This window comes from Peromyscus californicus, unplaced genomic scaffold (assembly GCF_007827085.1).
Source record: "Peromyscus californicus insignis strain IS unplaced genomic scaffold, ASM782708v3 Scaffold_11__1_contigs__length_118956290, whole genome shotgun sequence".
In the NCBI taxonomy this organism is placed as follows: domain Eukaryota; kingdom Metazoa; phylum Chordata; class Mammalia; order Rodentia; family Cricetidae; genus Peromyscus; species Peromyscus californicus.
In genome coordinates, this window is record NW_026294402.1 from 69,653,717 (window position 1) to 69,677,471 (window position 23,755).

The following is a 23,755-nucleotide window of genomic DNA, read 5'->3' on the forward strand; positions in this document are numbered from 1 at the left end:
CCCTCCCTTCCATCCATGGGTGCTTTCCATCCAGCAGGCCTCCCCTCACAGAACGAGCCTGTAACACAGGCAGTGGTGTGCAACCGTCCATGGAGAGTCTCACCCTGAGGGTGTATGTCTATCCCTGTGCTCAGTAGCAGAGTTTTGCATAGTCAATGTTCAACAGTCATTGGACTGAGGCACTCAGGAGAGTAAACCCCAGAGCTGCTGAGTTTCAAAGACAAGGTTAGAACAAGGTAATGGAACAGCTCCATGGAATGCACAGGAATGACGTCCTTATCACCAGTGGGAATCAGGAGGACACAGATCCAGAATGTGCAGTGAGGAAGGGGACAGTCAACACTAAAGGGCATTCCCCCAATTCAGGGCTGACCCCAGCACCAAGAGTGTGTGGGCTCCCCGATAGCCTTCAACCACTTTCATCCTTCATTCACACAGCTCAGAGAAAATGGGATTATCAAATGTTATAAACTGTCCAATCCAGCCCTTCATTTGACAGACATGGAGGTCCAGAGAGGTGGGATGACTTCCCCGAGGCCACAGAGTGACAAGGTCAGACCTGAAACCCAGGTCTCCAGGTTGCTCAGATTACAGCCTTCTCTCCCCATCTCTTATAGGAGAGCATCAAAGGATGAGGAAGGAGAATGAGCCCGAGAAAGAGGGACAACAAAGAAGTCTTTATTCATACACCTTCCCCTTTTTAACGATCTCCCAGTAGAGGCTTCTGTAAACACCTCTGTTTACAAGGGACAAGAACATCGAGATACAGAATGCCAGGATCATTCTACCACAGAAGGCCCCCTTGCCCTCCTCCCTGGGACCAGGCAGGCTGAGCCAGATGTGCAGGAGGCAGGCTTATCACATCCTGGCTCCCCCTCAGGTTTATTTTCAAGAGAACAGCACTACAAAATTATAATCAGGCCACTAAAGGATGCTGAGTATGGGAGAAATATCCTTCCCCGGGGAAGAGCTCCCCCCAATTGGTTACCCAATACCAAGTGGTTAGCCCTGAAATTATATCCATACAAGTAACATTTTGTGGACTGAGTAGGTTGTATTCATATATTTAGGAATATATAGGTCTATATTATATAAAGCAAAGAAAAAGAGGCCATGAATTTGAAAGGGGTCAAGAGCAGGCACATGGGAGGGGTGGAAAATGGGAGTGGGGAGGGGGGGATGACGTAATTGTATTTTAACTTAAAAAATATCAAAAACAAAATAAAAATGGAATCACAGCACTTAGAGTGTGCTCCCTAGCTCTAGGCTGCAGGGCCTCCAGCAGCCCACAACCTCCTCTGACACTGGATGACACCTAAGAACACCAGGATGGGTGTTCTGCAAAGTCAGGCTGACAGCCAGGTGATCTGACAGCTGTGGACAGCCGATGCTCATAGCTGCATGGGAACAGCAGCCTCAGATCTCTCTTGCCCAGTTTAAAAGAGTGATCCACTGAGATGTGGAAGCCTTTGGGGGAGGTATATTTATTTTTGATTATGTGTGTTGATATGCGTGGATCCATGTGTGGACATGTACAAGTAAAGGCAGGTGCCTGCAAATGCCAGAGATTTCAGGTCCTCCCTGAGCTGTACCTGCAGGTGGTTGTGAGCCACCCGACCGGGTGCTGGGACCCAAACTCAGGTCCTCTGCAAGAACAGTCTGTGCTCTTAACCACGGAGCCATCTCCTCAGCCCATGATATATTCTCAGATTGTCCAGATTCTCATCCGTGATCCAGCAAGGAACTGAGGCTTTCTCTTCAACGTTGCTAATGTAAACCAGGTAAGGAGATGAGAAGGGTCTGGGGCAATAGTTCAGTCTGTCAAATGCTTGCCTCAGAGCATAAGGACCTGAGTTCAATCCCCAGCACCCATGTAAAAAGCCAGGCATGGTAGCACATGTTCAATCCAAGGACTCAGGGATTGAACAAGGAAGATTCTTGGGCTTGGAGGCCAGCCTGCCCAGCCTGTCAGTGAGCCCTAGGTCCCAGTGAGAGGCTGTGTCTCAAAAAAATAAGGTAGACCGTGCCTCAAGAATGACACCGAAGGCTGACCTCTGGCTTCCACACGCATGAACATACATGCCATGCACATGCGCAGACACTGCTAACAGATCGGGCATTAGCATGTGTCTACTCCCTCAGATACCCTGCTTTGAACACCTAAGTTGGACCCATCAACGAACTCTCAAGGCCCCATCCCCTCGACACACTGCACCGGTTAACAATGGGCCACTCCCGCTGGGGTGCCTGAGGAAGGAAGCTCACAGCACCATCTGTCTTGCGTCCCTGCCGGAAGATGAGAAGAAGCTAAATTAGTCTCAGAACCATCTAGTGCTTTACAGGGAATGGATGTGGTTGGATTAAAATTCACACGAATGTAAGCAATCAATCTGTGGCACGGCACCTTTTATAGACACATGATTAGTTTTCCTCAACAGATAAATGATGTTTTGCAGTAGAAAATGAGGTTGTTACACACTCAAAGACACTCAAACACCAGCCCAATACAGGGTACAATGTTTCCATGTTATCTGGATCCAGCTTGAAACAATACAGGGTACAATGTTTCCATGTTGTCTGGATCCAGCTTGAAACAATACAGGGTACAATGTTTCCATGTTGTCTGGATCCAGCTTGAAACAATGCAGGGTACAATGTTTCCATGTTGTCTGGATCCAGCTTGAAACAATACAGGGTACAATGTTTCCATGTTGTCTGGATCCAGCTTGAAACAATACAGGGTACAATGTTTCCATGTTGTCTGGATCCAGCTTGAAACAAACAACGTCTTTAAAAGACGTTCTGGAGATGATCTAAACAGTGGGAATTTTTGCACTGGATAATATCAGGAAGTTACTATTACTCTTTTTTAAATGTTTGTGCAAGTATATCTCATACATTTAACATATTCCACCCACACCTCCTCCTCTTCCTCTCCTTTTGCCTCCTCCCCTCCCCTCTGCCTTTCCCTCCCTTCTCTTCCCCTTCCCTTCCAATCACCCACTTTGTTCCTCTAGACAACTTCACTTCTACTTTCATACACACACACACTCACATACACACACTCTCACATACAAACACACTCACACACACATACACACACTCTCACACACTCACACACACATACACACACTCTCACACACTCACACACACATACACACATTCACACTCACACACATACACACACTCACACACATACACACTCACACATACACATTCACACTTACACACATACACACACTCACATACACACATACACATGCTCACACTCACACACACTCACACACATACACACTCACACTTACACACATATACACACTCACATACACACATACACATGCTCACACTCACACACACTCACACACATACACACACATACACACTCACAGTTACACACATATACACACTCACATACACTCACACACACATTCACGCACACTCACACACATACACAGAATTTTATAAGTGAATAGAAAGTCTAGAAATCACAGACAGAACAGAAATACCTAATTTGCCTTTCTGAGAGTGGCTTCATTCAGCTAATACGACCTCTGCAGTTGCTACCATTTTCCTGCCAATGACATGACTCCCTTCTTTAAAGCTGTGAAAAATCCCATTGCTTTTATATACATCTTTCTCCCTTCTTTCCTTCCTTCCTTTCTTTCTTCCTTCCTTTCTTTGTTTTTTAAATTTTGATACAGAGCCTCATTGTGCAGCTCTGGCTGGCCTGGAACTGTTATAAGAACAGACTGACCTCAAGTTCACAGAGATCCACCTGCCTTTTTCTCCCAAGTGCTGGGATTAAAGTTGTGAGCCTCTGGCTTCTCTTCAATTTGATGTGTGACAGTGACATTATAACATGCAGAAAAACACTTGTCTTCTAGCAGAGGTGTGTTTTAAGTACACACAGATAAAATTGCATGACTGAGTTTTGCTTTATCTTACCATGTTCTAAAAGGCAGGTGGTATCGATGGAATTTTTCAAAATTTTGACAACTGTTGACAGTAAATGATAAGTTTTAATATGACTTTCACTCTGTTTTTATATTGTGTCTCAAATTTAAGAAAAAGGGAAAATACAACCCCTTCCTGTGCACCTTCAAGTCTGGCTCTCTGGGGAGAGCTCCAACAGGGGAGTAACAAGGAAGCGGAGTTCAACAGCATTTCAGAAACAGCCCAGCAGTTGGATGTGTCTGACCCCAAGACTGTCCAGGGGAGGTCAAAGAGGAAGTAGGCTCAGGGTGACTTTCTGCCTGGGCAGATAGACAGTGGTGCCTGTTGCCGACAGGATGCCATCCCCATGCCAGTCTGACTCTGCCCTCACTCCCATGGTGATGGCTCCTGAGGTTATAGCCTCAAATCCTCTGCACAAATCCTCTCTGGATTAGAATTCAGAGTCTTTGCTGGAACTCACCACCCACTAAAACAGCTTGTGCTGAACAAAAGCGGTGGCTGACCCCACCTGGGCTGCTCCCCAGCAGGAAACTTGAAATATTTGACAGGCTTTGAAAATAGCCACTCACTCACTCAGGGCAAGAAACTACTTATTAGGGGAACACAGAAAAAATATGTCGATTTAACTCTCAGCATTATGTGTATTTCTCTCCAGAGGGCAACGAGAGGTCTATATTTTTTTAAATCATTCTGGGATGCGGAAAATATACTATATTGTTTTAGAATCAAGTCACTTTGAATTTCATCAATACATTGTGTGCTAATGATCTTGCTTCCTTACTTCCTAATAGAGAATCTCTTGGAATTCTGAGAGAACTCAGACACCAAAGAAAAGCAAATGCTGTCCATCTATCACTAGGGTATGGATACGAGAGACAGGCTAATGAACTTGACTTGCAAAATGCCATTTATTGTTTTCTCTTAAAGTTACCTGGAGAATTTTATTTCCCTTCATTATTTTTTTTACCCTTTTTAAGTGTCTAACAATTAGCTTTTAAAAAAATCTCTTTGCAAGTACATGATGAAGCACCGAAGCATGATGTTTAGAAGCCATTGTACATGGTAACTCAGTGACATCTCCAATCAGCCTTGTCAATGGTAGCTGCATGGCAGAGGGTACCTCCCCACAGTTATTTTTCTTCTGCAAATGAATGGCACTCCGTATCTCAGTTGAAATAAGTGTGTTTGACTGTTCTATTAAAGTGTATTATCCTAAATGGGTTGTCAGTCAGACTGTCCTCATTAGGAATTCAAAACTCCAGGTTCATCAGGGAATAGATTTAGAATGGCTAATGATGTCAGGAAGCTGCCAACCCTTATTCATAAGAGAAATTAGATCCATGATGTCTCAAGAGTTCACACTTCCTGTCCCCTCTCCTCTGGGCCCTTTCTACTGTCTGGTCTACTCAATAGCTTCCCCTCTTCTAGCTCCACCCTCTTTTCCAAGACTCCATACAACACCCTCACATCCATGTGCACACACATATACACGTACATGAACATACACTGCTTTGCTCGTGAGCTTGACATCCCGAACACCCACACTGTCTCCTACCTCTATCCTCATGCCTACATCTCCATGTCCCCCACCTGCTTGGACACCAGTCCATGCCCACACGCCACGATCACCATGCCTCCAACAGATTTACTTTACATTCCCTTCTACTCCCTACACGGTGTTTTCAGCCCCTGTCGTACCTTGTTCAAATTTTCCCCTTCCAGAAGGAGTTCTTAGAGCTTCAAATAGACCTAACCTTTCCCTCTGAGGCTCCTTTCTTGAGTCTTCTCATAGCTTCTCTAGAGAAGATATACAGCCAATCATTTTGCACACAGAGTCCTGCTGTATCCATCGTCACTTCCCGTGTGGCACTTAGCATGTGACAGTTGCTCCACATGTTTCAGAGTTTCAACAAAATACAACACAGCCATTCAAAACCAAGGAACTGTGAAACTATGGACAAGATATAACACTAAGAAAAATGCAGCAGCAGAATAATATATAAACTATGCTCTCATTTATATGAAATAAAATCAGATATGGATAGAGCTATATAAAGATATAAATGGGCAGGTGGAGCTCTGATAAATCTCTCAGAGGTGAACAATAAAACTCTGACAATACTGGCTGCCACTGAGGAGGTGGTAGGCACATGGGTCAGTGATTGGACGGAGACTTGCTGTTTGAATTTTATTACCTTGTGCATATATTACCCACATTACCCATTCAAAGATAACAACTCAATCGAAAGTAATAAAATAAATGTTTGATTTTAATTGAAGCTAAGCTGAACAACCCTGAAATTAATAATGGAACTGGTGGAGTCGTCAGATTGCCCAGGAGTTCAGCATTCAGAGAATTTTATTTCTCTAATTATATGGATCCAGTGCCAAGTCTAATTCATTAGTTTTAATAATGGTGATAACAATTAATATGCTTATAACATTAATAAATCAGAAACAACTTCTTATATTGAGGAATTTTATCCAACTATGTTAAAATTCTATCGGTTTACAAAAATCGGTTCCTGACTGTGTGTGCTCTTGAGTGTGTTGTTTTTGTTTCATTTTGCTTTGTGGCCATTTGTGTCAGGTTTGGGTGCTGTGTGGTTTGTTGTAAAAGAGTGTAGCGGTTTTAATGAGTGTGTCCCCCATATCTCACTTGGTCCACTGTTGGTGGGGCTGATTGAGGAGGTTTTGGAAGTGCAGCCCTGCTGAGGGAAGTGTGTCACCAGGGGGAGGTTTTGGAGGTGCAGCCCTGCTGGGGGAAGTGTGTCACCAGGGGGAGGTTTTGAGTGTTTGCAGTTTCCCCACACTGACAGTTCCCTTTTCTCTGCCTTCATTTCTCTTGTGCTTTCATCTGAAGGTGTGAGCTCTCAGCTTTCAGGGCCACAACTACCGCTTGCTGCCATGCCTACCCATCACTGTGGACTCTTATCCCTCTGGAACCATAAGCCCAAATAAACTCTTTCTTCTATAATTGTCTTGGTCCTTGTGTTTTATCACAGTGGCAGAAAAGGAACTCATATGGATAGTGTTTGCAAACAGCAAAAGCTGGAACATTGCAATACGTGTTATTAAACCTTAGCAGGTGCCTACATTATACAGGGAAATCCTTGCTCAAGTGTGTGCATGGAGGGACTAAAAACTGTCCTTAGAGTTCATTGTGTAGCCTTGAAAATCCCTCCCCATGAAGAACTGGAGCATTGCAGCTAAGAGATTCCCATTGGGGTGGTCTGGCTACATTAGCCCTAGCTTGTGTTCACCTTTCATAGATTTCCCACTCTTTGAGTTAAAGAACTGAACTACTGTGCAGACGTAGAATATTATGGTATCCTTTCCATATTCTTCCATATTCTTTCTTTCCCCCTCTTGGTCTATTAGCAAATAAGGTCCATGAACTTCAAAGGAAGATTGGGGGTGGGGAGAAGGACCCCCTTCCCTATGTACTGCCAGGTGGCTTCTTCCCCATTAGATGGGGAGATCGTGTCCTGGGCACCAAGGTCTCATCAGTCTCATCGTTCTCTCAGCCTCTGGACCTGCAAATGTTACTCATGGCCATTAAATTATCTTGCCTTCTGTAAGATCTCTTTTTAAAGAGCTACCTATGATGTATGAGCAGGCTCTCAAACTCCACCCCTGGAGGCCCCCAGTGGAATACTGGGGGCAGAATGGAGACTCGTGAGGCAGAGCAGATCCTGGGGGACACTAATAAGGGGCAGGGCCAGTGCAGAAGGAGCATCACTTATTATTAACATATTAGCCCAGCAGGGCAGTGTGCCAGAGCTGAGAAGCCTCAATCTAGCATACTGGCTCAGCTATGAAAAAAATCTGTTAACTCTGGGGTAAAAGTACCCCTGTACTCCAATACCTGCATCCCAGCCATACCCCCAAAAGGCACTATTTTGTAACAAATTCTCAGGCACGTCCAGTTATAACAATAACCTTACAAGCCATAGATGCAACTGTTGTAACTCTTATAACGTTGGCATTATAGAGAATATGGTAAACAGGCTGCTATAGGGTCCGTGATAAGGCAATGGGCTATATCAAATCTCTGGGGATTTTTCAAGGATATAGCAAGTGGCTGATATTTGATGGATTTGATAAACTATTATACATAGCATAATACACATACTGTCTTATCTCCAAGGGAGAAAAGGATTCAATTTCTTTAAGGCACAGGGCTGGTGTTGGGGCTCAGATAGCCGAGCGCCTGCTCAGTACTCAGAAAGCTCTGGGTTTGATTCATGACACTATGAACTGGTGGGATGTGCCTGTGATAACTGGAACGTGGGAAACAGGCACACCCTTTTCCCCAGGGTCAGAAGTCCAAAGTCACCTTTGGCTTCACAGAGAGTTCAAGGCCAGCCTGAATTGGATAACACCTTGTCTCAAAAACGGGGCCCGGAAACCCTTTTATCTCCAGAAAGCAAGTACGAGTTTTTGATCAGAGAAGTCAGGGATGGACTATGCTGAAGGGAAAGAAGGGGACTCCTGTGCAGCCAGCTGTAGTGAGCCCCAAGTGCTTGGTCCCCCCCCTTTCTTAGGCTCCCTAGGAAGTAGAGGGGAGCACATCTGCCTACTAGATGCTCTGCAGCATTCCAGATTCTGACTGTTCTCTTGAGCCAGCCCCCTCTCCGCGTCCTTGGCATGTGCTCCAAATGGCTTATAGGAAGCATTTGGAACCATTCTCCAGAGAATCCAGAAACGATGTCAGCAGTACCCTCCCAACCCCAGGATTGTGCACTGCTGGTTGGCGAGAATATTGGAATAGCCTTTCCAAGAGCAACTTGGCAACCACCACAGCCAGAGCTCTGGAACCACTCTTCAAGCCAACCCAAGGAAGCCATCCAAAATGTGTAGAAGGCTTTCTGGTCGAATGCCTTCAGAGTCTCAGCTGTAACAGGGAAAGTCTGGACAACACCTACATTTCTAGTAACAGCAAATGGCCTCTTTTCTCTCTCATCCTGGAATATTATACAGCCATTAAAATATTTACAAAGAGCATGTAACAAAGTGGAATACTTAGGTTTGAATTATAAATCAAAAACATGTGTAATCAGGTTCATTTAAGTATAATAATATATACATAAAACCATGGCTTAAATTTCACTAGGAGAAATACAAAAAAAATTATAATGAGATGTCACTTCACACCATCGGATCAACAAAATTTAAGGTCTGAATACATCAGGTGTTGATAAATCTATGGAACAGTGGGGCCTAGGACCATAATTTAGCAATATCTGGTAATATTGAAGAATTTATTTTCTGTGTAGATTCCCAAAGAAATCTTTGATAAATATATAAAAAGGAAATCATGGAAGGTTTTAATTTGTAATGCTGAACCACAAAAAACTTATTGATGAACTCAGTTAATGACTAATTTTTATTAATAAAAAAAAGATGGTTAAATGGTAGTCATTCGAAGGAATACTACTCAGCAACAAAAAAATGGACTAAGAAGAGTCATAGCAACATGGCTAAATCCCACCAGCATAGCATTGAGCATCATGTGTAAATCACAGAAAAATAGGTACATAAACTGTGAGAGTAAGCAAAGAAATGCCTTGGAGTACTTGGTAATCAACATGCAGTACTTAAAAATAGAAGTAAGAATGAAAAAGCATTGCCTACACGTATCTCTCTGATAGCTTAGGAGACAGAGCAAGACTACCCAAAGTTTCAGACGCTCACACGAGCATTTCATTTCTTAAGCAGAACACTGGGTCCCTGGATGCTTGCATCCTATTTCTCACACCTCTTGGTTTATCTTCAGTATTTCATCACAACTGAAAACACAGAGCAAACAAACACATGGAAAATAACTAACTGTATCTAACAGCACAGTCGGTGTCTTCCTCTCGACCAGGACGGAGATGAGGTTTCTCGATTTCCATACTTCAGCAGTTGCTAAGCATGTAGCATGGAAATATTTATTTGTTTGTTTGTTTGATTGATAGATTGATTGATTCTTATTTACAGATAAGAAGAAACACAGCAGAACTATGAACTACAGAAGACTAAAGGACCGCCCTTCTTTTTTTAATGATTTTTTCTTTTATTTTTGAGATTATATCACCCCTTCCCTTTCCTACCTCCAAACCTTCCCATATACCCCTCTTGTCTCTCTTTCAAAGGCATGGCCTCTTGTAGCCATCCTTTTCTTTTTGGGTCCCAAATCATGACACAGAGACTTATTAGTTATGAATGCTTGGCCTTATCTTATGCTCATTTCTTGCTGGCTCTTATAACTTAACCTATTTCTCTTCATCTACGTTTTGACCCGGAGATTTTACCTTACTTTCTTTTTGTAGATCTAACTTTACTGCTTTCTCCATGACTGGCTGACTGGCAGCTGCCTGGCTTCTGGCCCTGGGTGTGTCCCCCATCTCTTTCTCCCTTGTTCTCATCTCTCTCTCTTTCCTCCTACTTATTCTCTCTGCCTGCCAGCCCCACCTATCCTTCTCATGCCTAGCTATTGGCCATTCAGCTTTTTATTAGACCAATCAGGTGCCTTAGGCAAGCAATGTGAAACAAATGTAACACATGTTTACATAATTAACAAATGCAGCATAAACAAATGTAACACACCTTCACGTAAAGTAATATTCCCCAGCATAGACAAATTAACATATCTTTGCCAAGTTAAAATAATATTCTGTAACAGCCTCTTTTTCATAAATTGTTGTTACATACATGCACACGCATTTATGCATATGCATTTCTATTTCTCTCACCCTCTGCCTTACTCAGTTCTTTGTGTAGGGTTGAGACCTCATGGTCTTTCCCACATGAACTTTGGCGTTTTGGGTGTTGTCCTCATTCAGCTCACGTTTAGGCAGTTACGTTGGTGAGACTTTGTTAATCCTGACTGATGAGTCCTTTTCCTCTGAAGAATCGCGCCATTCTCCTGTGGGTTTTGAGCCCCTTGGGAGAACTCCAGAAGTTCCTGAGAGCTCGCTTCCGTCAGCCAATCATGAGGAAGGTCTGCAGCACACAAGCCTTCCGGAGTCTATGATGACTGTGTCCTCTTCAGCCCTAACTACAAGCCCATTTGCTTTCTACCCATCTGTATCCAGTCCTTTCAGGGCTCCAGTCTGGCCTTGCCCTGAGACAGACCAGTGAACCAGTGCACACTGGATTCTCCCCAGCAGTGCCCTGCAGTGAGTGCCAACAGTGAAAGCACACCAGCAGTTCCCCCTACATCAAACTCCCAGGAGCTAGCCTCCACCTTCTTTTTTTTTTTTTTGAGACAAGGTCTAGGTCAGTGATTCTCAACCTTCCTAATGCTGTGACCCTTTAATACAGTTCTTCATGTTGGGGTGACCCCAAACATAAAATTATTTCTATTGCTACTTCATAACTGTAATTTTGCTACTGTTATGAATCATGACGTAAATATATGTGTTTTCCAATGGTCTTAGGCAACCTCTGTGAAAGGGTCCTTTGACCCCTTGGGGGGGGGGGGTCGAAACCCACAAGTTGAGAACTGCTTCTAGAGCTTCTGTATTGCAGGAATCTTTCTGGAATAAGCATCTGACACCAATGAAAGTGGAGGAGAGATGTCACCAGGGGACTGAAGCCAGGACAGGTCCTGGAAAGTATTGCTCCCAGGTCCAGTTGACATTCTCATTTTATACTCTAAAACTACAAGATGGGGTGGGTAAGTAAGTGAGATTTTACAGTGTTTTAGTTAATTCTCCAGGTCATTCTGTTTCAGGTTCCAAGTGAAATCATGTTTGGCAAGTAGACAGTACAAATTGTGCTTCAAGTAATCACTAAATAAATCAATAAATCAGCATCTAATAATTGCTCTTTTCTACCTTCTTCTACTTCACAGCTATTTATCTAGACTGACCTACCAGCCAGCTCCATGGACCCCCTCTGTCGCTACTTCCCCAACACTGGGATTACAGATGTGCACCATAGAACCTGGCTTTTTACCCATTGGGTTCTGGGTTTCTGAACTCAAGTTATCACGCTTACACAGAAAGCATGTTACTGGATGAGCCATGGTAAAAACTAAGCAGATAGACCAACAATTTGGCTTAGCAATTAAGGGTCCTTACTACCAAACCTGAAGACCTGGGCCCAATTCCCAGAACCCATGGAGTAGAAGAAGGAAAATTGATTCCCACAAGTGCTGTGGAAAATTACTTTAACTATGTAAAGGTGTGTTGCATTTGCTCATGCTGTATTTGTTTAACTATGTAAAGATGTGTTGCATTTGTTTTACCTTGCCTGCCTAAGGCACTTGATTGTTCTAATAAAAAGCTGACCAGCCAAGCTGGCCAGTGGTGGCGCACACCCTTTAATCCCAACACTCGGGAGGCAGAGGCAGGCAGATTTCTGTAAGTTCGAGGATAGCCTGGGCTACAGAGTGAGTTCCAGGAAGGGCTCCAAAGTGACACAGAGAAACTCTGTCCCAAAAAACCAAAAAGAAAAAAAAAAAAAGCTGAACAGCCAATAGCTAGGCAGTAGGTGGGATAGGTGGGGCTGGCAGGCAGGGAGAATAAGAAGAAGGAGGAATCTAGGCTTGACAGAGAGAACCAAGAAGAAAGAGCAGGAGATGTCTGGGGCTCCAGCCAGACAGCCAACAGACACAGAGCTGACAGACAGATAGACAGACACAGAGAAGCAGGAAAGCAGGACATACAGAATGAAAGAAAGGTTAAAAGTCCTGAGGTAAAAACGTAGATGAGCCGGGCAGTGGTGGTGCACGCCTTTAATCCCAGCACTCGGGAGGCAGAGCCAGGCGGATCTCTGTGAGTTCGAGGCCAGCCTGGGCTACCGAGTGAGTTCCAGGAAAAGGCGCAAAGCTACACAGAGAAACCCTGTCTCGAAAAACCAAAAAAAAAAAAAAAAAAAAAACGTAGATGAAGGTTAAAATAAGTTATAAGAGCTAGTGGGACAAGTTTAAGCTAAGGCTGAGCACTCATAACTAATAACTCCATGTCATGATTTGGGGGCTGGCGGTCCAAGAAAAGTTGCTATATACAAGGTGCCTTCTGACCTCCACACATACATGCATATGAGCAAATAAATGCATAGATGGGCAAATTTTAAGTAGACAAAAAATGTACGCTGTAATGATGTCTGTTAGCTTTTTAAAGTTTTCTTAGAATAAAAATCACAGGCTCTTATATATAATTCATAAATTACTCAGTTTCCCTGGGCATGGGGGCAATGAGAAGCATTCTTGAGATAGTGGAATTTTGGTACTAAACCAGGAAAATCTCAAGAAAATGGTTCAAATTAGTCACCCTAAAACAGAGAGATGATAGGTGACAGATAATATGTAGATAGATATAGATAATACATAGATAGATATAGAGATGATCTACAGTAGTTGATTGATGATAGGTATATTAGATAGATAAATAATTTATAGAAAGATAGTAGATAGATAGGTAGTTGATAGAAAGATAAATATTGTAAATAGATACAAGTAGATAGTAGATAGATACATAGCAAAGCAATAGATAGAAACAGATACATACTAGATAGATGATAGATAGATAGATAGATAGATAGACAGACTTTATAATCTGGTATGTATATAGGAAGGGTTGCAGAATAAAATTGGGATCATTACCATGGCTTCTATTATTTTCAATGAAAGCAGCACAATTCAACTCAGTCACCAATTATACTATTTCCCGTATTCCATTCTTTGAGTCAAAACAGCATATTCTCTGCATTCAACATGCCAGCCAGGATGACTTCAGCTGAGTCAACTTAAGATCAAGTCTGTCCCTTGAGAGCAGGATGGAACTAATATTTCATGAGATTCTTTGATCTTCTTGTTAACTAATGAGGTGTAGGATAAATTTCTGAGACATAAGAATGATCAGCATTCATTCACTAATTCAACAAGTATTTCCCAAGCATATAGCTGGTGTTACATTGTAGTATTATGTGACCAAAATTGATAATATAGGACTATTCAATCTCTTCCCTATCAATGGAAGCACTGTAAGCGCCCCTAAAATTTCCCTTTCTCCCTTAAGGAATAAAGGCTTGGCTGCACAGTAAAGATCTGGACAGTAAGGCAGGAGGGAATGGCAGTCATAGAGGTGATTGCAGCTAAACTGTCGCACAAGTGGCCCAAAAAGTGGAGATCTTAGGTGAGGATTGCATAGGAAAGATGTTATGCAGGCTCTCTGTGGACTATCTCCACGAATCCCTCCACATGCTAAGAAACATAAGGATTTGAGTTTTCAGAAGTGATGGCCACTTGTGTAGCTAGAGTTTTCCTGCCTGGCCCACAGTCAGGACAAATCTCTCTCACCCGCCAGTCCCACAGCCGCTCAGACCCAACCAAGTAAACACAGAGACTTATATGATTGCTTACAAACTGTATGGCCGTGGCAGGCTTCTTGCTAACTGTTCTTACAGCTTAAATTAATCCATTTCCATTAATCTATACCTTGCCACATGGCTCGGGGCTTACCGGCATCTTCACATGCTGTTTGTCATGGTGGCGGCTGGCAGTGTCTCTCACTCAGCCTTCCATTTCCCAGAATTCTTCTCCTCCTTCTCCCGCCTATACTTCCTCCTGCCTGACTACTGGCCAATCAGTGTTTTATTTACTAACCAATCAGAGCAACACATTTGCCTTACAGAACATCCCACAGCACACTTGACCGTGTTTATTTTTGCCAAATTCTAAGTGAGACCCTGGGGTGCTTGTTTGTAAGGACTGCGGGGCGTTTACCCACCAACCCCACAGTTTCCCCCAGAGTTTTCTTGAGTTCAAGCAGCAGGAAATATTAGATAGAAGGATTCAGAATGCGGAGATAAACAGATAGAAAATACAGGTGAGCCTCAAGAGGGCCTGGAACCTATTCCAACGAGCCTTGACTGTCTCTGCCCTAAGGTATTTATAGAAACTCCAAGGGGGTAGAGCAAAAGACCTCCCCTCCAGCACAGCCAAGTGCAGACCATCTCAGACACCTGCACTCAGGCCCGTGGTCCAATCATCCTCTCTATGCAGACCTGCTGGGTAAAGCCACGAGGAACCTGAAAACAGGCTCCCACAAAGGACCACATTAAAAATGAATTCAAACAGGCCGAGTGGTGGGTAATGATTCCTACCAATGAAAACTCCCCCACCTGGCACAGCATACCCACCTCTGCCCAGTGATCCTCACACTGAAGGCATACAAACACACCATAAAGATGGCAAGGGTGCTTTTTTGCATTTTATTTCCTATCTAAAGAAAAAAAAATCCTAGGAGATAGCTGAAGCCCAGATGTTCGTCATACCGCCATAAGCATGAGTTGTGGGCCAGAGGTAGCGGGGTTAACTGATCAATCTATGTACCAAGCCACAGGTACATGGGTGCTTCTAATAAATCATTTTTACTCAAGTCCAAGTGGTGAAAAAAAAAGTGAAACTAAAACAATACGGCTCAGCTAAGATGTAAAGACAGATTTTACTGATTTTTGTACTCAATTGCCAAATACTACAAGAACAATAGACAATAAAAACAGGAACATAATGTGTTTAGATCAGGAAAATCTGTGCTACAATGGAAAAAAAAATTGTCTGCAACTTCTTTTTTACAACAGTAAGTAGATTAAATACTATGTTAAGGAAGGCCAATATGCTCAAATTCACCTCGTTTCTAACTGCGAGCCTCAAGATTCCACACTGAAAATCTGAGAAGACCCAGACGTGCAGAGGGGAGCTTCCAGAGTTTGTTTGCTACAATCCTCTGGTTTTGTAGAGTGGAAGAACCTCTTAAAACATGGCTTAAGTTTCTTCTCTTATTACTGTGATAAAATACCCTGACAGGAATGACTTAAGAAGGGAAGGTTTGTGCTAATTCACAAACCTTCCATCCATCGTGGCAGGGAAACTGAGGTGGGAACTCGAAGCAGCCGGTTACATGGTCACCTTGTGTAGGCAGCCAGGAAGAAAAGAGGATGGAATGCATGCTGCTTCTCAGCACTTTCTCCCCTTACACAATTCAGGATCCTCGTCACAAGAACGGCATCACCCACAACGGGCAGTCTTCCCACTTCAATTAACCCAAAGAAGATGATTCCCACAGGCATGCCCAGACGTTCATCTCCCAGGGAATTCTAGATTCCGTCAAGTTGACAATTGATAGTAACTGTCCACAATACAAGATCAACATGAAAAGCCAACCACGTGTGTCTATAGTCACAACCAGCACACTTGTGGGCACCAAAATTTAAAACAGGAAGCCATTTGCAACCACTTCAAAAAAAAATAAAGTGTTGATACATAAGCTTAAACTTGGACACAGGGTCTGTAGGCTGAGAATTAAAGTGCTGGCAAGGGAAGGAGATCAAAGATTTGGAAAACAGAGAGAAACACCATGTTGTTCACATATTGGATGATTCAGTGAAGATATCTGTTCTCCCTAAGTTTGATACAAAGATTTAATGGAATTCCGATTCAAATCTCAGCAAGATTTTTTTTAATTCTGTGAGTGTGTGTGTTTACTGGGTGTAGAAGTGTTATGGTATATGTGAGTTTGGTGTAGTGTATGGTATAGTGTATGTATGCAGTAGGTATAGGTGTGGTATGGTGTGTGTGTGGTATTATGTGGCATGTGTGTGTATGTGCATGTGTGTGTATATTTGTTTTAGTTGAGTGTAGGTGTGATGTGGTGTGTTATGTAGTGGGTGTGGTATTATGTGTGGTATATATGTGTGTGCATGTGCATGTGGCACACGTGCTTGTGGGTGTGCAGGTGTGAGTGATGATGTACACTTACAGCCCTGCTTTATCACTGTCTGCCTTATTCCCTTGAATTAGAGTCTTCAAAAAGCCCCAGTAATCCCCCTGTCTCTGTACCCTAACAGTGTTGAGGTTATAGCCTTGTGTAGCCACGCCTGGTTTTTTGATGTAGGGCCTTGGGATTTGAACTCAGGTCCTCATGCTTGTGAAGCAAATGCCTTTGCCAGCAGAGACATCCCCGCATACCCATGTTTATGAATTTCTGTTGTGGACATATCATACACACAACCAGCACTGAGCTAAAATGGGCCTGGATCCCCTGTGACACAGTGAGGGACATCCACCAACCCATGGTGTCCTTGTTAGACTTTGCTTAAGTGAGTGATCACAGTAATCTCTCCTCACAAAAGCATATCCCCCTTGTTTTCCAAGTCTAAGCCTTTCTCTCTCCTGTAACAATATGATCAAACTGGCATATTAGATTGAACAAACTCCTTTAAAGCAAAAAACAAATCCATTTAAATACAGTATCTTCCTTTGGCAAAATAAATTAGATAGAGCCTTGCCACACAATGATTTCATAATTTAATACACCCATGTTGTGAGTTTCACAGCGCTGAACTGACCCTAGGAAGCTTCCCCATCTTCTGGCATTTTAGGAAGAAACTAAGATGAATAAAAGGTCTCTCTCAACTACAAACACAAAGGGGGAGTGTCTATTTCTTCTCCCCACTACCTCTTTTCTATTTCTTCTCCCTCCCTGAAGCCTCATCCCACTGTCCACCCGGCCAATTAAGCCAAATGTGTTGTCTGTATCTTGTAAACATCACTTCCACCTTGGTCCAAACCATCCTCCTTCATCGAAAACTGCAAAGCTCCTCGATAGCTCCCCACCAAGTTCCACTCTTGATCCCCCACTATTTGGTGACCAAAAGCAGCCAGGGGAGTCTTTTAAAACACAAATTATGGGCTGGTGAGACTGCTCAGCAGGTTAAGGCATTTGTCAAGCCTATAGGCTGAGATCCATTCCTGGGATCTTCTTGGTGGAAGAAGAGAGCTGACGAGTCCTGCAACTTGTCCTCTGACCACTCTGCACTGTATGTCCTCTCTCTCTCTCTCTCTCTCTCTCTCTCTCTCTCTCTCTCACACACACACACACACACACACACACACACACACACACACACACACACACACACAAATAAACAAGATCTCTGTAGCCCAGGCTGGCCAACTGGCTATACAGCTGAGAATGACCTTAAACATCTGATCTTCCTGCTTCCATCTCCCTATGCTCAGATCACAGACAAGCACCACTACCATGATGTATGCAGTGCTAAGATCACATCCAAGGCTTCATGCATGTGAGGCGAGCACTCTACCAGCAGAGCTACTTCCCCCACCCAGCTTCCCACCAAATGGAGAACACATATGTCTCTGTCATGGCCCACAAGACCCCACACAGCTGAGCCCTTTCCCAACTCTCCATTTCTGTCCATGCCACTGCAGTCTCAACTATCTGGATTTAAGTACCAAACTAGTCCATCTTAACACACACATACATTCATTTTGCATAAATGTATCCCAACTTTGTTGAGGCCTACAACCACACCACCAGTCACCTGCCTTTTTACTCACAGCTATTATTTCTAGCCCCATATGTGTACCTCATAATGAAAGGTTTGAAACAAGTGAGCAGTGACAAGTGAAATGCATAAAGTAATTAGGGTACACAGGACAGTTGTATTTACTTCACCTTAAATTCAACATCAATGGAGCCACAGGCTGTAATTCATCCTACAGAGCAATATTAAGTCGGCATCAGATGTATGACTTGTTTCGCAGAAGTCTTAAGAACTGGAATGCCAGAAGTCTTACATTTGTTTTTATTAAAATTTTAAGTGTTTTAAATGTCTGTATCATCTAATATCTTTGGAAACTGCAATATTGTTCCAATTCAAGATTATATCCATGGGGGAAATTGGATTTGTATTGTCATAATGGTAAAGAAGCTTTTGAAACACATCAGCCATCCATGTCATGAAGGGAGCTATCATTAATTTTCTAATGTCAAATACCTAGTTAAGGATCTTTGACATTTCAAACAAGACTACGAACTCAGAGAAACAAATGAACTATTTCTACCAACATGGGTCAAATTATATTTTTCCTTGAAATGCTAAAGATAATTTTGTGGGTAGGGAGAGAAACAGAGTCTCATGTAGCTCAGGCTGGTCTTGAACTCCAGATGAGTTTGTAGTTGAGCATGACCTTGAACTCTCGACCATCCTGCCTTTGCTTCCCAAGTGCAGAGATTACAGGCATGAGCCACCATGCCATGCTGGAAATTGAACCCCAGGGTTTTGTATATGCTAGGTAAGCACTCTACCAATATCCTCAGCACAAAATGTAACTTTTAAAAGAGTTTTTTTCCCTTTGTTGTATTTATTGGTTAGTAATCACAAGTTTCCGAAAAAATAAGAAAATAATAGAGACTTAGATTACTTACAGGTGCTGAAAATACTACCTGCGTATGCTTGCTTGAATTCAACAAAAAGCCACTACACACTGACCCCCATGGCTTTCAGAGAAGAGTTCTCTATCAAGACTAGTTAATACCCAAAATGTGTGCGAGCAGGGAAAAGCTCAGTGCTCTGCCTGCCAAATCCCATCCTTACCCAGTCCTCCTGAGAATCTTAGTTTCCAGGGAGTGGTGCTTCACTGCCCACAGAAGTCCCTGGAATTTTACTCTTGTCCTTCTGAAAGTGATCAATTCTATAACACAAACTTAAGTGGCCACATGTGTTAAATTTTAGTTTCTAACTTAAATAACTAGATACTTACCTCTAACCAAGTTGTCTTTACATAACTCATTCTGCTTTTATTCTGCTTCTAAACTGCAATTCCTGCTAGAGTTTTGAGTTTCAAGAACATAAAGAGGAAGGAACGAAGGTTTCAAGGGATAAAGTCAGTGTTTTCATGTAATTCAATCCTTTTACTGGAGCAGCCCAACTTCGGTTTAAATCAAGAGAGGCCAGGAGATGCCATCGATGTAAAGCGTGACTGGCGCCACAAGTCAGCAGTGATGGCCAAGTGCTCTGGGACAAAAACAAGAATAAGAGGAGGAGGTGCATGGATGCATTTTCTCCCGTATTTGGGGATTTTGCTGTTTACATCAAATCTGAGATGAAGAGCGTTGATCACAACAGAGAGAAGATGATGCCGTATGTTTCAAGAGAGGCAAGGTGACTCAAACTCAAGCGCAAGAGAAAATCCTACTGGTGTGCCTTCTGGCCAAAGTCATTCAGGGTGACCTTTCTACTGACCAGGTCCCATTATTTCAGTGGAAGCCCAAGTCTCCATCACTTTAAACCTCCCCTGGATGCAGGCCTGCCTCGGAGAGCAGCTTGTCAGCATGGGAGGGCAGATTTTTTTTGCTATGGGTTGGATTCTGCAGGGCATCATCACTCAACACAATCTGACTGACCCAACACTCTTCCTGAATAAACATTTTTTTTTTTTTTTTTGGTTTTTCGAGACAGGGTTTCTCTGTAGTTTTGCGCCTTTCCTGGAACTCACTTGGTAGCCCAGGCTGACCTCGAACTCACAGAGATCCTCCTGCCTCTGCCTCCCGAGTGCTGGGATTAAAGGCGTGCGCCACCACCGCCCGGCTTGAATAAACATTTTTATTGTCTGTAGCTAAAGTTTTCCTGCCTGGCCCACAGTCAGGGAAAATCTCTCTCACCTGCCAGTCCCACAGCCGCTCAAACCCGACCAAGTAAACACAGAGACTTATATTGGTTACAAACTGTATGGCCGTGGCAGGCTTCTTGCTAACTGTTCTTACACCTTAAATTAATCCATTTCCATTAATCTATACCTTGCCACATGGCTCGTGGCTTACCGGCATCTTCACATGCTGTTTGTCATCATGGCGGCTGGCAGTGTCTCTCTCATTCAGCCTTCCACTTCCCAGCTTTATTCTCCTCCTTGTCCCGCCTATACTTCCTGCCTAGCCAATGGCCAATCAGTGTTTTATTTATTGACTAATCAGCAACACATTTGCCATACAGAACATCCCACAGCAATTGTCTTCTTTATTATCATGACGTAGACTTTGTTGATAGTGTAACTTACAGAAGCATGTATCTCCCATGACTCCAACAGTGACGGTAAGGACAAAAGCCGTCTCTTACTGAAGAATATGTACTCCTCAGCGCAAATTCTCAGGCATGACAACACTGAAGACCTATTGGAGTATTTGGAAGCTTGCAAAGAGCAATAGTAAATGAAGCTCATTTAAAAAAAAAATGAGAAAATCCAAAACCATTTCTAATGAGAAACCAACTGGGGGGAAAGTGACAAAGAATAAAAATTTTAAGATTTTCCTCTTGGCAAGCAACAGATTCTGGGGGAGAGGGAGGCATAGTACTCAGTTGTGTGCCCACTGCTGAGCTCACCAGGCTCTGTAGATAGTTTCAAGCCCATGGTCACACAGATGCCAACCTTAAACTCAGTGGGACACAAAAGAAACAAAAACCCATGGATGTAGGACACAGATTTACAGGGAAGAAGAAGGACTGGCAGGGGGAGGGGAGCTAAAAAGGAGAGGGATTGCATTTAGTTTATATTATAATAGTGTATTATTATTAACCAGGATACATCATATACACGTGTGAAACCATCAAAGGACAAAATTAGAGTTCAGATAAGTAGTAAGAAATCGTGTATTTCTACATGTGATATAAAAGAAAAGTGGAACAGCCACTGTGCCATGTGTATTAGTCCTTTGTCTCACTGCTGGCAAAAGCTTACAGGAAAGGGGGAGTCATCCCAGCTCATAATCCAAGGCCGCATTTGGTCCTGGAGAAGCCACGGTGGCAAGAGCTTGATGCAGCTGCTCATACTGCATCTGTAGTCCGGAAGCAGAGAGAGATGAGCGCTGGTGCTCGGCTCACTTCCTCTGTGTTCGGTCTAGGACCTCAGTTCATGGGACGGTACACTCACAGTTAGAGTGGGCTGTCCCACTTCAGTCAACCTAGACTAGAAACTCCCTCACAGGTGTGTCCCGGGGCTTGTCCTCTAGGTGTCTTTAGCCCTGTTAAGTGGATGATCAATGTTAACCACCACACATCAACAAATTGTAGTTCATTGAAGTGAAGAAAACAGGACCTGTGACCACCTCCTCCTCTTACTCTGAAATGAAGATATACCCTACCAGGGCAGCCAGATTTGGAGCATATATTTGGAACCTGCAGAAGTGGGTTTCCTGGGAAATACACTTAGCTGTTTGTAACACATCCCCAGCCCTCTCCAAGGCTTTTGGGGGTGCTTTGTGTTTCACTGGGATATTGCCAGCTCACACTGCCAGGGCGAGATTGTCCATACTAAACAAGTAAATCAAGTTCAACCAAGAGTGAGAACAAGGGCCAGTGGATCTCTATGAGTTCAAAGACAGTTAATGAGCTCCAGCTCAGCCAGAGCTATAGTGAAACCTCATCCTGCTTAACCAAATTTAGTACTATCCCATTCCTCTGCGGTTAAGTTTTTTTAAATAGAGACCTTGGGACTGCAAAGATGGTGTCTGAGTTAAGGTTTCTAAATCTGTGAAAAGACACCATGACCATGGCAACTCTTATAAAGAAAACATTTAATTGGGGTAGCTCGTCTACAGTTTCAGAGGTTCAGTCCATTATACTCATGATGGAGAGCATGGCGGCGTGCAGACAGACATGGTGCTGGAGTAGTACCTGAGAGTACCATATCTTGCAACAGGAAGGAGACTGTGACACTGAATGAAGCTTAAGCAAAAGACCTCAAAGCCTGCCCCCATAGTGGCACACTTCCTCCAACAAAACCACACCTCCCAATAGGGCCACTCCCTTTGGAGGCCATTTTCTCTCAAACCACCACAGATGGCTCAATAGTTATGAGCACTTGCTTCTCCTGCAGAGGACCTGGGTTCAGTTCCCAGCACCCACACGGTGGCTCACAACTATCTAACTTTAGTTCCTGGGGATCTAACACCATCTTCTGGCCTCCTATGTATATGTGGTACATATACATACAGGCAGACAAACACAAAATAAGTCTTTTTTAACATGGAAATTTTTAACAATCCTATTAACAGATTAAGGTTTTATATATTAAAAGGTGTGACTAGGGGCTAGGTCGGTAACTTAGTTGGTAGAGTGGTTACCCTAGTATGCATGAGGCCCTGTGATAGATCTCCCATAGTACATAAAACTGGGCGTAGTGGCGCATGGCTATAATCCCAGCAATCTGGAGGTGGAACAGGAGGATTGGGAGTTCAAGATCATCCTTGTCTACACAGCAAATTCAATACAAGCTTAGGCTACCAGAGGCTCTGCCTTTAAAGAGAAAGAAGAGAATATGCTGACCAAGGCCAGACTCTGCCAGCTTCAGCTCACAGCTCCTGTTTGGTCTCCACACTGGCCAGTCTTTCTTCTCTTCCCCGTTGGCTTTTCTCTCTGGGAACTTCCTGTTAAAAGAAAAAAAAAAAACAACAGGGAAATTCGGTTTACATCAAAAATCCAAAGTATGTGATATTACTGGGATATTCACCCCATCTAAACAAACATGTTATGTCAGCACTAATGCATACACTACAATTGCACATGTTTATTTTGTGCTAACAGAGAGAATAATTCTGGGTTACTATTTTACGACATCCAATAAATCAGTTCTGTTTTGTATCAAATTCTTTGACTGGGATGGCTTCCCAGTGCTTTGAACACTCCTGCTCCAGGTTTCTTTCTTTTCTCCGGTCAGGCACTCCAGGCTTGGCATCTCCAGGCTCGCCTGCCCGAGTCAGACCACCCCAGGGAGTTGCTGGTTTCTTGAGCCCTCAGTTTCGACCTGATTCCTGTTCCCTAGGAAATACAATGCCACTTCTGGAATCTTCCTAAACCACATGGGGCCACTGTGTAAGGATAGTTCAGTGGCTAGAAGCGACATTCTACATGTCTCTATTCTGGTACCTGGTTTTGTGCTGCCTGCCAGCCAGCCGAAGCCTCTGGTTTCTCCCTGCTTTGCATCACAGGAACAAAAAGACTGATAAGT